Raw genomic sequence first — 17,689 nt, 5'->3', positions numbered from 1 at the left:
CTCTGTCCATGAAGGGACGTGTTGTTGTTTTATTTTAGAATATATTAACAATGATAATATTATATATTTTAATAACTGAAAATGCACACAAATTTCTTATGCTGCTATGAGAGATGCTAAGGTGAAGAGGTTGAATGCTTATGTGGCCAAGACGAAGACAGGTTTGTGTGGATCTATAGCTGGTGTCGGCTTTGAGTAATAAGCTGAGTCAAGCACATCATGAAGACGGCATTTCAATCAGAGCAAAAATCAATTCCCGTCCGTTTGAATCTGGCTGCGCAGAGAAGTCCCTTCATGCGGGCCTCAAAGGACAGCCGAGGTGTGTGTGACCAGAGACACAAAAGACAGCACCATTAACCTACGTTGTCCCACAAGCTTTCAATCAACCTCCCCCTGTCCTCCCTCATGTGGTTGCATGTGTGAGTGTAATGACTGATTGCAAAGCGGGTGCAGCACTGATTTATAATGCAGTTGTGTAGGGTGACCATAGAGGAGGTTGCTGTCATATTATACACCCATTTTACATTCTGAAAGATCATTTGTGCCATTCATCAGGCCTTTCATCAAGCAAATCTAAAGGTGATCACAGTTATTAACGGAAATTTACATGAAAATGTTAAAGTGTTGTTATACATTAAATGAATGTTACAGGTTCAAATCAAGATAAAATTGAGATCATTAAATACACATTACAGGCCAGCATTTTTTTTTTTTGACTTCCTTTGTGCTGATGAAATTATGATAATATTATTCATAAATGAATGAATGAATGTATGAATGAATGAACATTAACAGTTAATTTCACATTATAGTAAAAATAAATAAAAATATAATACAAAATGATATATAGGTGTAGGTTGGAGAGTAATGCCAAAGACTATAGAATGCACAAGACGTGTCACTCGTATAGTTTCGAATGGGGAAAAATGCATCGCTCAATATGGCCGCTTTATCGATCAAAGCCCCGCCTTTTCCAGATTTGTTCCCTAAATGACTTTATTATCCTCCCTGGTGACTTTGTAGCTTAGAAATAGTCATATTATAGAAAATACAAATGCTTTATTTGTGTGAATACATTTGCTTCTGAGATTTAATCATCTAAGTAGAATCCAATTTGGAAGGGAAGTTCACATGAGTGCAAACATGAGGATTAATGTTGTAGCTAATGATGATGCATTTCTAATGTGAGAGATGAAAAAATGAATCTCAAATTTCTTTTCTTTTCAATGTCACCCAAACCATGTTTGATCACCTCACAATTCAGCTGCAACCCTGGCTGTGTGTGTTTCTGGAAAAATCCAGTAAGTGCATACAGCTGTGTTTCATTAGACCTGAACACAGAAGCATCCATCTTTCGTCATGTCTGATTCCCCACTCCACTCCAGCGTGGAAGTTTGGGCCTTGATCGACTCAAACTAAGCCTACAAATGACTGACAAAAGGCAATCACTTCTAACTCAGAAGCAACCTTCAAAACCTCATCTTTCCATCAATGCCAATCTGTCACAGATCCCAGAAAAGACAGTGAGAACCTTGAACCTCTAGTTCTTGAAGTCCTTCAGAGAGAGCATTTGTCTTTTGGCAGCATCTCAACCTATCATTTGTCTTACTGGCCTTTTTTGGACCGAAGCTTTGGTTCTTGTGTTGAAATGTGGAGATAAATGAGTGTAATTCTTTTGAATTTGAGTTTAATTTTGAATGGATTGCTATACTCAAGCCAGCAGTATTATGGGATGTGTAGAAGAAATTATTTATGAGATCCTGGTGAATGAACTGATTCTTAAATATTTTAGTTTCAGGCTTTGTCTCATTCATCGTAACAACTGGACACTTCTGGAAAAGACAAATGGGAGCAGCAGAAAAAGAAATATCCACCTTATACTTTCTGAAGACCCACTTTCTTCATTCTGATGATCTTGAAGCTCAAATATTTTATTCAAAAATAAAATTTCTCTCATTGTTTACACTCAAGTCTTTCAGATGATATGAATGGCATCTTACCCTATACCATTTTTTGAGGTTGTGATTTTGTGATTGTGAACATAAAGGCTTCAAGAACAAAGAATTAGTGTCCTCAAACTTGAGAAATACTTACATTGTACAGTGTCTATCATTAAACGATTCTAAGGGAGGAAACAGGTTTTCAGTAGCAGCTGGGATCAGTTCAGGATGGGAGTTTTAGAGAAACGCTGGTGTTGATTGGGATGTATGAGCTATTCCTGGCACAGCCTGCCCAGAATCTGTCTATCCCTCAACACACGCTTGACAACAAAATAAAAATGCAAGAACTTCAAAAAAACATTTTATTCTTTTATGTTGTCCATTTACCATTGTTCACACCAGTTGAAAAATCTTTCTGATTTTCAAATTTGCAAAGAGAGGTGCTTATACACTTCTTGGAGATTCAGAGAGGTTAAAATCAACATAAGGATGAGGATCCATGCCCTTCTCATGCAATGCTTACTTCAGACTTTGAAAGTATTTTGGAAAATGTACATTCAGCAGATAGTAGGCCACTGAATATGCCCGTGTAAATATAAATTGCTATAAATAGAGTTTGAGATTCATTTTGATCTATTGCTGTATATGCTCCTTATGCACACATATTGCATGCCCTGTTCATGTGAAAAAACAACATTTTATGAATATATGGTTGAGGAATGTTATATAATACAAAATAACAACAGTACACCGGATTCCAAAAAGTGCTCCAATCCATTTTGGTGAAAAACAACTTAATGTTTAAGTGAAATGTTTAAGTGATCGTAATAAAATAAAATAAAATAAAATTGCTTTTTTTTGTGTGTGCCATCCAGCACTTCACACTCCATCCAGTAGATGGTGGAAAATGGCAAAATAATGAAAAAGAATTTAAATTTCTTTAAATCATGCTTCAAATAGTCTTACTTCATTATTATGGTTATTTCATTTCTGCTAACATCTGTATGCAATTATTAGTAAATGAGACCCACTGATTCTAAGGGGAAAGCAAAACACTCAATTCCATCCAGTGACGACATCTCTATCATGTTCAATGATCCTCACAATGAAAATAATTTAAGAAGACATTCCAAATGATCTTAAATAACTTTATTTAACCTTAATAACCTTACAGGCAAGTATTGTCTTCAAACCGAATAAAGCCTTCTATTTTCCCTTGTATTTGGCCAAAAGTCATACAGTGACCTGAACTGAGAAACATTCCCAGTTTCAGTTTTTTCAAGAGAGAAGATGCCCTCACAGTTTTTAAACTGTTAACAGTCTCCCCTGTTGAGACCAATAAAGAGAAACAAAGCATCAGATTTAGTTGTCTCTACTGTCACATGTGTGGCTGTAAACACAAGGGAATTATTCAGATACAATACACAGCTGTACACTTCCTCTCACTTGAAAGGAAAGTCGTGGCCTAATGGTTAGAGAGTCGGACTCCCAATCGAAAGGTTGTGAGTTCGAGTCCCGGGCCGGCAGGAATTGAGGTTGGGGGGAGTGCATGTACAGTTCTCTCTCCACCTTCAATACCATGACTTAGGTGCCCTTGAGCAAGGCACTGAACCCCCAACTGCTCCCCGGGTGCCGCAGCATAAATGGCTGCCCACTGCTCCGGGTGTGTGCTCACAGTGTGTGTGTGTGTTCACTGCTCTGTGTGTGTGCGCACTTTGGATGGGTTAAATGCAGAGCACAAATTCTGAGTATGGGTCACCATACTTGGCTGAATGTCACTTCACTTGTGTTATATAACCCATGTCTGCACAAAACACTTAAACTAGGTTCTCACTTTTCACAGAAAGAAGTGTATCACACATCTGGATACATTCCATTGGTCATTTCAAGTCACATGTCTTACTTCTGTACATTGGTTATACATTTCTTTCAGATTTTTCAAGATACAGATGGCTCACTAATGATTTAAATGAGCTCTAAAAGGAATAGTTCATCCAAAAATAAAAATAAAAACATGCGTAAAGTTTACTCTCTCAGGCCATCCAAGATGTAGATGAGTTTGTTTCTTCTTCAGAACTGATTTGGAGAAATTTTGCATAACATCACTTGCTCACCATTGGATCATCTGCAGTGAATGGGTGCCGTCCGAATGAGAGTCCAAACAGCTGATAAAATCATCACAATAATCCACAAATACTCCACACCACTCCAGTCCATCAATGAAAGTATTGTGGAGCCAAAAGCTGTGTGTTTGTAAGAAACAAATCCATCTTTAAAGGTGTTTTAACTTCAAACCTTCATGTCTGGCTAAAATGAGTTCCCCAGTCAAAATGTCCATCCTCTGTAGTCATATTTCTTTAGTACTATTTTCATGTAATTCTAAGCATGTTCAGCTATTCAGTTAGATGATTACCTGCATGTTAGATGATGAAAACAAGTTAAGAATTTAAATAGTAGTGGGAGTTTTTTTTATATTAACAGACCGTCTAACTTCATCCAGATATTCATTCATTAGGATTGTTGTCATTAATTAACAAGGCTGGAAAAAGAATCACTTTCACTGAACACCATAATAGATGCTTGAGACAAGTTAATGGTAAAAATGACATACATCTCATTTTTTATTCTAGATTATTAATATAGGCAAATAAAATCGGTTTTAAAAGACAAAGCACTTGTCAGTTTAAACACTTTCTTCACTGGCAGCAATTCAGAATCAGAATCAGAATCAGAATCAGAATGAGCTTTATTGCCAGGTATGTTCACACATACGAGGAATTTGTTTTCGTGACAGAGCTCCGCAGTGCAACATAACAGCGACAGAACAAAAAACACAATAAGGAATAAAAAATACAAAAAAATACAAATAGGTGGGTAAGGATTGACAATATACAAATTGACAATTTCAAGTCTGTATAACCTACAAAGTATCCATCCATCATGCCTGGATTAATGCAAAATATTTTCCAAACCTGGAGACAGGTAAAATCGGCTTACGGTAAAAACAGAAAGCGTGGCCGTGAATTTAATGAGCATGATTTTTTTTTTTAGGGGTTGCACTGCGTATAATATGTTTTTAGAATTAATAACGCACTTTTGTATTCTCTCAGTTTGCATTCAGTCTTTTCACAGCAATGTGACAGGCAGCAAATTACTAAAATGAGAGTTTTGTGGCAAAGATCCATGGGTGCGCAAGTCTCTGGTCATTTTAAAGCCCCATGAATCAGAGGTTCATACGACAAAGGCTGAAGAATACCACACTGTGTGGATGAAGATGCTGGCAACTAAAGGCATTAATTGGTCCCATCCAGGGGCGTAGCACCAAATTTTGGGCCCTGGGTACAAACCATCTTGCTGGGCCCCCAATACCATAGTGATACCAATGGGTAAGGTATTGCATTTTTATCATAAAAACACTTAAAATGTAAACAAAATAGGCCACACTCTGATTAATATATTTTTGTTTTATTGTCGAAAGTACTACTTACTGAGATGACAAAAGGTCTAGCAGGTCCAAACCTGGACTAAATCAAATATACTGTAAAGCAGTTCTGAAAATGACCATACCAAATGAGAAAAACTTTGGTCTGAAACACAAACTAAATAATGTCAGTTTTTACTAAATGCCCATTGACGGGTCTTTGCATGCGCAAATTTGCTGATCAGGTCTTTAAAGTCCAGTTTTTTGCTAGTATTTGAACAATAGTTTTCCTGTGCTTATCAGTAAGAGTTGTTGGCCATAATCCTGGGTCCTCTGACAATCCCTCTCCAGTATCCCTAAGTCTCTCATTCTCTTCTCTTTCCTCTTCAGCTCTGTCCTCCTGCTCCTGACTACCTTCATCACATTCTTCACTTTCCCTCTGATCACTTATATGAATATCAACCTCATCTTCTATTTCTGCCTCTGCTACAAGAGGAAATAAGCAAAATGGGTACATTGTTATTGTACACATTTAAACTTTAAACTGTAATTAGTAATTACACTTTAAAGTTTAAATGTGTACAATAACAATGTACTATTTTTGCTTATTTCCTCTTAACACTTAATTACTAATTACTAAGTGTTAAAAAGCTCACCTTGTCTCACTGTCACACTCACATCCACCTCACTGTCACTGCTTTCACCTAGCCATGATGAGGGGCCTGCTGCTGCAGGGTCTGACTCTGAAACTGAAATATATGGCTTCAAATGGTTGCTTAAATATCCTTTATTGTCACAATACCTTTTTTTTTTAAAGTGTAGGCTAAGTACAAGATAATTGATGATTATTTGTCTGTTTAAAATAAATGCAGACTAGACTATAGAATCACAGGGTAAACTAACCGCCAAACTAGACATTCAGTCTTTGAATTATGTTTTAAAATAAGTCATTTTTCAATCATTAAGATGTGCATTATTATACTGAGAACATCCTGTACTTAATGTAAAATAGGCGCTAACGATCTGTGTTTTCGCGGGTGTTAGATTTTAACAATGGAGGGAAATATACAGTGTTTTCATGTAAACTTCTGACTCTGAGAGTGGGGAGAACTGCAGCAGAAGAGGAGACAAGCGTTTAGGCAGCTGCCTGGAGTGGCAGTGTGTTGAGCTCCGTCTGCTTCTCACTCCCTGTTATTTACGTAAGGGATAATGTATAACGTTAGATTACATTATCCTCCGCTTCGTGTCGGGGTCCTGTTCAGCCTGTCGGGGTTGTTATTCGCTATAACGACCGCCTCTCTATACATTATCCTGCTTATTACATGGCTACCCACAAAATAAATAAATAATTTGCCACAAAAAATTATTGATTTAAAAAGGAGTTTATTGATTTAAAAACGATTGTATTGCTTCCGCCAAAGAAAATAGTCCGTTCCGCGTCCATAGCAACACGCTGTTTTTCATGGCAACGGTCTGTTATACTTCGCAGCGGTCTGTTATCAAGAAATAACAGACCGCATTCTACATTGGAATTCAGCCAAGCCATGTAATAATCAGAAACATTGTTTGCTCGCTATGAAGGGTGTGATACTATAAAGTATTGGTATATTATTCATAAATGCAAACATAAATGTATGCTATTCTACCGGGAGTAGATATTTATGTTAAAACAATGTCAATGCTTGATGATGCATTTGGAGCTCACCTCTCTTTTCAAAAAAATTTGTGAGCAACTGCTTGCCCTCATTTGCCCTTCTCTCTTTATTCTGCTTCTCTTTTCGTTTTTTAGCCCCTGATTTTCCTTTCTTAAGGAGAGACATGACTCTTCACGGCTCACTCCAGCTCCTGTCTCATCAACTGATTCAATCACCGCGGGTCCGCAGCAGAAGCACCTGACCTGCGGGTCGTACCATTTGCATTGATTCGAGAGGGGTGTGGGGCCCTGCACAGCATGAAAATGACTTTTTTATACCAAACCAGCGCCTAACTACAAGTTTAGTTTTGCACAGGAACTTTTTTAGTTGTACATAAATGCTATACAAATGTTAGTGCATGTATATGTATGTATAGAAAACTGACTTCTAAGGGCCCCCCCCCCTGCCTCGGGCCCTGGGTACTCGGTACCCTTTACCCCCCCAGTCCGACGCCCCTGGTCCCATCCACACAGTGTAAGAGGACATGTGTGAAATTAGAGCATGTTTTCAACTCTATCACCAGGGATGGCCTGGAAATCAAAACAATCCTTGGAGCATAACAGACATGGGGACTTGTGACTTGGTGACTTGGACTCGAGTCGACTCGAGTCGCTATTTTTAAGACTTGTGACTTGACTTGACAAAAAATAAAATACTTGAGACTTGACTCGGACTTGGAAGTTAAAGACTCGGGACTTGACTTGACTTGAGACAGGATGACTTGAATGACTTGAGTGTTAATCACATTATGTTTTCAGTTTGAATATAAAATATATAAATTATTTTTTAAAAATAAAATTGATTACTCAGCTGGAGCGCAGGCTGAGAATCGCGTTGTCATGTCATGACATCATCAGTCATGCCCTCTCTACCTTACGCAGACCACGCCCACTTAGATCAGATATCACATCACATCAACATCTCAGCTTGAGGGGTACTGAGGGTCATCGCTTTTGTCGTCAATAATTCGCGCCTAAAAACGCGTGGAAATCGCTAGTCGCGCCGCTTTCTCATTGTTTCCAAAGCGCTCGGCTAGTTGCGCCCCTGAGCCGTCGAGCGTGTCTCACCGCGTGCGCGTCGCGACCGCGTTGCTTCCATTATGAGCGCGCATACCGGTGGCGCATACATGGTGGGATAGGCCTCATCGTGCTCGGCTTGCAGACAAGACTCTCGAATCTTATATTTTGCAAGTGCAATACCTTGTAGTAGAGGTAATGACTTACGGATGTACTCTGAGAGAGAGATTGTGTGTGTGTGTGTGTGTGTGTGTGTGTGTGTGAGAGAGAGAGAGAGAGAGAGAGAGAGAGAGAAACACACTCGTGCTTTACCTGATGAAGGAAACCCAAACTGAGTCTGACTCCAATCACAACCCCAACATTCAGAAACTAATTGACAAAAATCTGAAGTATAATTATGATGAAAAAAAAAAAAAAAAAAATGAATTTGAGCTCCAAACCAAACTCCAGTGTTATTCGGCCCTAAACAGAACCACAAAACTGGCAAATTACTTATCACTCAAGCAATTAAAAGAAAGACAAATCCTTTCAAAATATCGACTCAGTGATCATGATTTGGAAATAGAGATTGGTAGACATAAAAGATCCTGGCTACTGAGAGAAGAGAGGCAAACACTGTGAGCTGAATCAAACAGAGGATGAGAAACACTTCCTTCTTGTCTGTCCCAAATACAGCACTACAAGAGAAAACATTCTTCCCACAGTTTGAAGCTTTGAATCCTTCATTCTTGTCTCTAAATGACTCAGAGAAACTACTCTATATACTTGGAGAGAATGAGACTGCAGTCACAATAGCTACTAAATATTTATACACCATACACACCATACGAAAGGGATAATTTATTGTATTCAACTGTTTTATTTTATATTCTTAATTCTATATAATTACTATTATTAATATTAGAAATATTATCTGCTGCTGCTATTTTTATTGTATTTTATTGTAATCATATTTTATTCTGTATCTAAATGCTAAATTTGGCAATACTGTAACTCAAATGTCATGCCAATAAAGCAACTTGAACTTGAACTTGAGAGAGAGAGAGAGAGAGAGAGAGAGAGGAGAAATCTAAGAACGTTTAATGTTGTATGTAAACTGTGTTTGAGGGGAAGTTGTGGCCTAATGGTTAGAGAGTCGGACTTGCAATCGAAGGGTTGTGAGTTCGAGTCTTGGGCCGGCAGGAATTGTGGGTGGGGGGAGTGCATGTACAGTTCTCTCTCCACCTTCAATACCACTACTTAGGTGCCCTTGAGCAAGGCATCGAACCCCCAACTGCTCCCCGGGCGCCGCAGCATAAATGGCTGCCCACTGCTCCGGGTGTGTGTTCTCAGTGTGTGTGTGCACTTCGGATGGGTTAAATGCAGAGCACGAATTCTGAGTATGGGTCACCATACTTGGCCGAATGTCATGTCATGTCACGTCGTTTGAGAGAGAGAGGGGGGGGGGTGTTCAAAGAGGAGTCTGTTGGATGTTTAGCTGTTATTTGTTTTATGGACTCAATGTTGAAAATGTAAAACATTTATGTTGGCAGAAGTGAAAAATAAATAATTTTATGAAGTTACAATTTTGTTTGATTCCATGATGTATTTTACTGAACATGAGTATTTACAATGCAAATCCAAATTATTTTAATTTACTGTTACTTATATCTTGTCTTTAACTTTATTAAGATCAGATTCTGCAGGTAAAATTACAATAATAAGGTGACTTGACTTGGACTTGACTTGACTTACTACAGGACTTGACTTGACTTGACATAACTTGTGACTTGACTTGACTTGACTTGCCCAAGAAAAAAATACTTGGGACTTACTTGAGACTTGAAGGTTAAGACTTGAGACTTACTTGAGACTTGCACATGTGTGACTTGGTCCCATCTCTGGAGCATAATAATATAATTTGATTTCCACTGTATTTTAGCACGTCTTAAATAGTCATTTTTAAATTGCAACATTGTTAACCCTATAAAGACTATTATATTTAATATGTTATGTTCTAAGGCCTCTAATTAATCATCATAATCGAAATCTTCTGTTGTCTTTTTTATTTAAAGGTTTATTTAAAGAAAACATTTTTATGAGATGTTTGAACATAGTTGTGTGGCTGCATTGTATTAATACAAGCATATAATTGTAAAAATCCACTCACTCATTGAGTCATAAACAATCTCTCCACACAAACAGTTCCAGAATATGACGACATAGTCGGTGAAAGTCCCATTTGTGATGCTCTCTGCCCTATTAGCATATACACAGCCCTGAGTGAGAAGCTGCAGTCCGCCATTACTGTTCTCTTGTTGTAGCTGCTGGAGATACAATGTCAGTGCCAAAGAGCAGTTAAAAGTGTTGTGTGTTGGGATGCACCAACGAACATAGTAATCTCTGTAGACCGCTGAGGAAAACGGTAGTTACATTTAATTTTTGAAGGAAATGTCTCATTAAAAATGGAAAAGACCTATTCTTTGTGCTAAGATTTTACACCAGAGTCAACATGCCTAACAAACAAGGATCAGTTCAGCGCTGCAGATGTGCAAATATTGCTTCTGGAAGAGGGACCGATACCAACGATAAAATGTACAGACTCCAGACAAAGTAAGCATCACACATCATATTTTGTTTTCCAAAAGAGATTCTTGGCTCTCTGTAAGGCTAATGTTGCTAAAGCTACCATTGTCAATGCCTGTTATCACTAGTGCTGCCTTCACATGCTACCAGAACGACCATGAACAGGAATGTGGTAGTTAAAAATTGCGTTTGAAAGCAACGTGTGAGGTCATTAACACGGTCTCCAAAATTCCAAAACGGGCATGAGCATGAATCTTTAATGTGAGTCGGGAAGAATGAGTCATCTCGGGGAGTGATTCGTTCAGTCGCGCATGCACAAAATTCTATTTTCTGTACTGGAATTAGTCTAGTATTTTACCTGTTTCAGTCAATGCAGTCTTGAGCCAGAAAGAGAATTGATTAGTTCATCTCATGTGTCTTCGGGTTTTTGGAGTCTTTGTTCATAACGTGACAGACCTATAAGCTTTAGCCTATGCAGTCTGAGCTGGAAAGAGACTTAATAATAATAATAACCAACTCTTTATTACCTTTTTTACTACATTCAGTTTTTGGAAAATAACCATCATGATGATGATGATGATAATGACTATGCACCCATTTTTAAGGAAGCTTGTAAATTAATTTCTCTATCCAATGCTATCACGTCACGTGACAAAAGAACAAACGATAGGTTAAAGCCTTTCATAGTCTTTTTTTTTTTCATTAAACAATGCAAACATTAAAACATTAAGGCAGCACACTTAAAATCATAAAGACAAAAATATACACACAGATTTGTTGCTAGGTTAATTCCTTTTATACAGTCTATGGTCAAAGCTTATGGGTCTGTCATGTGATGAAGCAAAGACTCAAACCCGGAGCCTCATGAGATGAACTAGTCAATTCTCTTTCCGGCTCAGACTGCATAGGTTAAAGCTTGTGATGTCACGTGATGAAAGAATGACTCAAACCCAAAGACTTCTCAGATAAGAGGTGAGGTGAACTAATCATAAACTGAAGACCCAGGTAAGCAATGAACTAATCTTTTCTGTTTCTTATAGAATTATAGTTTTGTATTGTTTGTAGTGTGATCAAAATTTGCGTAAGTACTAGTAGACATGTTAGGGAAGAAACACGTAACATTTTAATTATATTTTGATAAAAAATGAATGAAATTAACTGATGCAAAAAAAAAATAAAAAAATTAGATTAGATTGAGATTAATTCATTTTGCTTAACAAGACTCAAAGCTCAGAGTTGGAAAAATTATCCAAACTTCCCATCACTACTTGAAGCTCTGTATTCTACTGAGAAACGAGCAGGGTTGCCAGGTTTTCACAACAAAACCCTCCCGCGGACATGAAAAGCAACCCGTGGCAACAGTGTTAAACGCAGACTTGGCAACACTGGAAGGGAGTTGGGAGCACCAGCTCATTGTCATTTAAATGAGATATACACATAAAGAGAGTGTTTTGTCTCATACCCTAAAAGTAGCAATTTCACAAAGCTATAAAAAATGATCTGTGGGTATTTTGAGATAAAACTTTACATACACACTCTAGGGACATCAGATAACAATTTAAAATATTGTATCAATGCATTCTATTGCACCTTTAAAATAATATTTGAATACTACTACTACTACTACTAATTATTATTATTAACAATATTTTAAATAAGACAACGACACTACTTAAAATGATTAAAATTTCAAAAGTCTTTCCAAATGACTTTCAGTAACATCAAAAAATAACAAATGACCCAGAACTCACTCCAACATTACTGGCAGAAACTCTTTTAAATGAAAGGCATGTGGAACAACTATTACCAAACCCACACCGAGAGCAGCCGTGGTTGCAGGATGGAGTCTGTAATGGAGTGCAGTTTATAACAGCTTGTTCAGTCCATTTTCATGAGGCTGTAATCAAGGAAAGATTGAGCCAGACTGGCTCTGGGATTTTGACTCATGGACAGATGGTTTCCTCCATCGCAAGAGCCTCTAAATTCAATGTGCTTTAAAAATATTGCTTAAAATGCATAAAGGGATACTTCATCCTAAAATAAAATTTTATTAGCGTTATTTACTCACTCACTTATAATTTTAAACCCATATGACAGACTTAGGTTCATCTGTGAATTACAAAATGAGGACTTGGAGTTATTGCTAGAGTTTCTGAGAATGTCAAGTTAAAAAAAAATATAAAAAATCATAAATGTCATTCATATGAATTTGTTTGAGAAACAGACTGAAAGTTTAGTGATGTTTTATACCCACATTGCCATTATAATCATTTATAATAATTGATTTGCAAGTTTATATTTGTGTACATTTAGTTAAATTTTATACATTTAGACACTTAATAATGGCTTATCTAACCTTTGCTTCGGTTGAGGTTGACTAAGTGATAGTTCACACAAAAATGAAAATTCAGTCATTATTTACTCCCATTATTTATCATCAAGCTCATTTTTCTTCCTTCAGATAATTCTAAACTTGTATAACATTTTCTTTTGTGAAAAAAAATACAAATAAATAAATAAATAAATATATATATATATATATATATATATATATATATATATATATATATATATATATATATATATATATATATATTACCTTGCATAACTTTGCAGTGTGTATGTGGCTGTAAATATTTGGGTATCTGGATAGCATAGACCTATCATTTACCAACTGATAGAACAAATTCAAAACAAAGGGAGCTATATTGGTAATTAACTATAATAAAAAAACAGCATTAACTATAATAAAAAACAGCACAAATGGCATTTTTGCGTGTCAGAACAGGCCACTCAAGTTGGCAGCCCTCTCTGTAAAAATGGAAGCACGAAAGATGTGATCTGCCAAGGGATCAGTTCCTCAAAGTTATTTATTCATTTCCCTTAAAAAGCCAATTTAACGCTTGGCTTAGTCCATCTTTGCCATGTCTCTGAAACCTCTTTCACAAGCAGCTGAAGGAAGAAAGAGGAGGAAGAGTGACATGAATATCTTCAGGTAAATAGGAACGCTTTAGAGGGGTTGAGAGATCCGGCCAAGGCTATGGATGGCAATCTTCACTTACCTTACTTCCACTGGTCATTTAAACATGCCTGACTCCCTTTCATCTAGAAAACAGACAATTCAAAGCGGGATTGGAATTTAAAATGCATAGAAACTGTGAAAGTTTTAAAAACTGTGAAGCTTTTTGAAAAGACGGTGCCACTGACATTGAACTCTCAGAGTGTCAGTGGTGTCTTTGAGAATGATGTCCTTGATACTGTAAATCCAAAGCCTTACATTCAATAGCATTGGTTTCCTTTATACATCGAGCATGTTGTGTATAGAGTGAGTTTATATATATATATATATATATATATATACAGTATATATCAGGGCTGGGCAAGTTAACGCGTTATTATCATGTTAACACATTAATTGATTAATGGCGATAATTATTTTATCGCGCGTTAACACAGTTTTTTTATTATTATGAAAGTCCATTGCTCACTGGTTCTGAATATATAGACAAATCATGGGTCACAGGAGGGGATCATCTCGAACAAATTATTTAGGCTAAGCATCAGCATTCACAAACCACAACTTCACAACTTCATAAATGGTGAATAGGAAGTTTCCGATAGCACACGAAGACAGCAGAGAAGCACTTGCTCAGCACAGTGGAGTGCATTGTTTTGTTAACTGTTTGGTTTATTATTTTGAGTCATATGGGATGCACCAGAAAACACATCAGCAGCATCGTGAACGCACTCACAACAGACACGCAAGAGAAGACAATGCTGAATAAAGTCATAATTTTTGTTATTTTTGGACTAAGATGTATTTTCGATGCTTCAACAAATTCTAACTGACCCTCTGATGTCACATGGACTACTTTGATGATGTTTTTCTTACCTTTCTGGACATGTACAGTATACCGTACACACAGTTTCAATGGAGGGACTGAGAGTTCTCGGACTAAATCTAAAATATCTTAAACTGTGTTCACGAAGATGAATGGAGGTCTTACGGGTTTGGTTATCCTCCCGCATCCCGCATACACGAGTGTCTACTCGCCCATCAAGTGTTGTCCTGCGCTGCTCTCTGCTGCGATCGGTCCTGCGATGTTGCAGGTCTCATATAGGAAGGTGCCTGTTATAAATATTATGATCGAGGCTTTGGAATCTAAGCATAACTTGTTTTTCTATAACAAACTATAAAAAAACATAAATAATAATGTACAGTAAGCATATAATAAATAAAACATATATCCTGGCAGTGACAAATAGCTTGTTTTATATTTTATTTACATTAATGTTATAAGTTAGATTTACAAGAACTATTTTAACAGCTACTATGTAAAAGGAATACTGCTGTGAAAAGCACCTTATTTGTTCATATATCAGTACTACGGTGGCTGAGAGAGCTCAACACGCTGCAACTTAAAAAAACACATGCAAATTGAAAAAACACCAGCAAATGAAGAAAACATCTTCATCAGTTTGACAACACAAGTGTTGCAAATCATCACAACACATGCATATAACGAAACACGCTGCAAATCCTCACAACATGCATATAACGAAACGCGCTGCAAATCCTCACAGCACATGCACATTAAGAAACAATTATTGAAACATTGCAAATTTAATTTCATTAACCTTGAAATTATAGCTGAGGATATTAAAGTTAGCCATCTTAAGTAACGTTTTACATTTAATCATGTAATTATTCAGCTTATTTAGGATAGTAATATCCAAAAGATAAAGGAATCATGCAATCAGAGTGTTTAAAAACAACCCTCACCTTTCAGTTCACCAACAACTCCACTGACCAGGAGCCACTGCACAATAAGAAAATCCCAGCTGGGTCCGACACTTTTTGGGGTCTCCTTGAAACATTTCCATTGTGGTCAGTGCTATTTGCAGCGCATTTCGTTAATGCATGTGTTGTGAGGATTTGCAGCATTTCTTAATTTGCATGTGTTGTGAAAGATGTAACACTATATGTACTGTATGCGCATATTGCACATTGTCATCTGTTAAAGTCTCTATGGTTATTTGTAAATTGTTTCTGCAATTTCTGGAACACGCTCCCAAGAATTTCACTCACCACATGTGCAGTGGTGCAGTGGTGATGTCACAATAAAAGTGAGTTGACTTGACTTGACTTGACAATGTCCAAATAATATTAACAAAATGGCTTGCTTGTATTTGTGTGTTACCGTTTCATTATCCTCTTTTAGTGATCATTCAGTCAATACTGTATATCATAATAGTATATATCATACAGTCTGACAGGAATGACAGTTGAGGTTATACAGCCTTGGTTTACACAACAATTAACCAGGCTCATATCATGCAATCTGACAAGCAACAATTGTAAATGACAGAAAATTCAGAAGAGTTCAGACATGTCTCAACTGATGATGGACAGCTTTTTTGGAATTTCACAATATCATAAAGCAATGTGTTTACCAGCATCAGTAAGAGCAGGACAGTGATGAAGAAGAAGTAGTTCAGTAAATGATATCACAGACATCTGCAATAATAACTCCTTGCCTGTCATTGTTAGATAAATCAGTCATCTTATTAAATTAAATTACATATGTACACATAAACTTGAACATGTATTCCCACCAAGCCTGCTGCGAGGTGCTTACGGTAGTTGATGTAATTTCTCTTCTCGAAACAACTTGTGGTCTAAAAGCGATATGAAAATGTTTTCTGACTCCTATCACTTTCATTACTTTTCCAATAAAAAAAAGAGTAATCTCATCTAAATCTGCAGTGTGGGACATTTTATTGCTGAAAGTGTTAGCTGTAACTTCGTTGTACAGCTTCTCAGTGGAAGTCAGAACAAATTATCATTAGTATGTGCATCCACTACTTGGAGACTTCGACCCTGAAGGATGCTTTAAGGCTGAGATGACCTTAAATGACACGTTGCCCACACAACTCAAACAGAAGTATTGAATTTAGAATTGTATTTATTATGTTCGGTCAGTCACATCTTTGTGGCCTGACACTACAATTTCTACCTTTGCCCACTCAGCACAATCGTTGAAATTATTAACTATAATTTTAAGTGATATCTACCATTGTGATTCCAATAATATTACTACAGACTGCAGTCTAAGTGGTTAAAGAGAACAACTAAGCATCATACAGTAAATATCTGAAGATAACACACTTCCAGATTTTCACATTGTTCATCCAGAAACACATGCCTCATTGCTAGGAAACACATGACAAATGAAAACAATGTGTTCTAAAATCATCTCAGAACATGAAACATGTTTGATATCCTTAGGCTGGATGGATTCGTAGTTTGAGGATAAAAAACTGGAGTCTGTGAAATTTATCAATTCTGACCGCAGACTGGCTCTGACAACTATTGCTAACCCTCCTAGACTGTAGATCTGGGCAAAATATCTGGATAAAAATAATATAGTGTATTCCAGTCTTACACGCCAATCCTGAACGCACAAATGAAAATGCTTATCAGCATCAAAATGTTTCACTTAAGATGTCTTTGTATGATCCATCTGCTCTGTCCATTCTGTTACTTGGCGTCCTTCCTTTCAGAGCATTAAGGAGTTTCTGTGAAAATAAAGAAATGCACTGGTGGCTGAATCAAAAGTCCAATAACAAAAGTAGGAATATTTGGTCTTGCTAGATACTTTGCTTCTATTTGTTCAGGAGTAATATGTCCCAACTTGTCCCAAATATTCCACTTTGTGCAGAATGTATTTATTTATTTAAAAATCTGTTTAAATCCCCCATTAGGGCAGTTTCAAAGCAGTTATTAGTCAAATGCTTAGTCTCTTAAGTAATAATAATTATCATTGCTAATGATGATATCATTCACAAACTGAAAAAAAAAATAAAAAAAATAAATAATAATAATTAGAAAATAGATAAGGTTTGTGCCCAGAACTGAAAGCAAAAATGGCCACTGAGGTCCTGCACCAGCTGAGCAATCTCAGCTGATGAATGGGAATGCTAATTCATATCCAGCTAGCAGGAAATGTTCTCGAAACATTGGCTAATGTTGTGACAAGATTCTCTCAGCTA

The sequence above is a fragment of the Carassius carassius genome, chromosome 27, assembly GCF_963082965.1.
Source record: "Carassius carassius chromosome 27, fCarCar2.1, whole genome shotgun sequence".
In the NCBI taxonomy this organism is placed as follows: domain Eukaryota; kingdom Metazoa; phylum Chordata; class Actinopteri; order Cypriniformes; family Cyprinidae; genus Carassius; species Carassius carassius.
Note: the sequence above shows the minus strand (reverse complement) of the source record.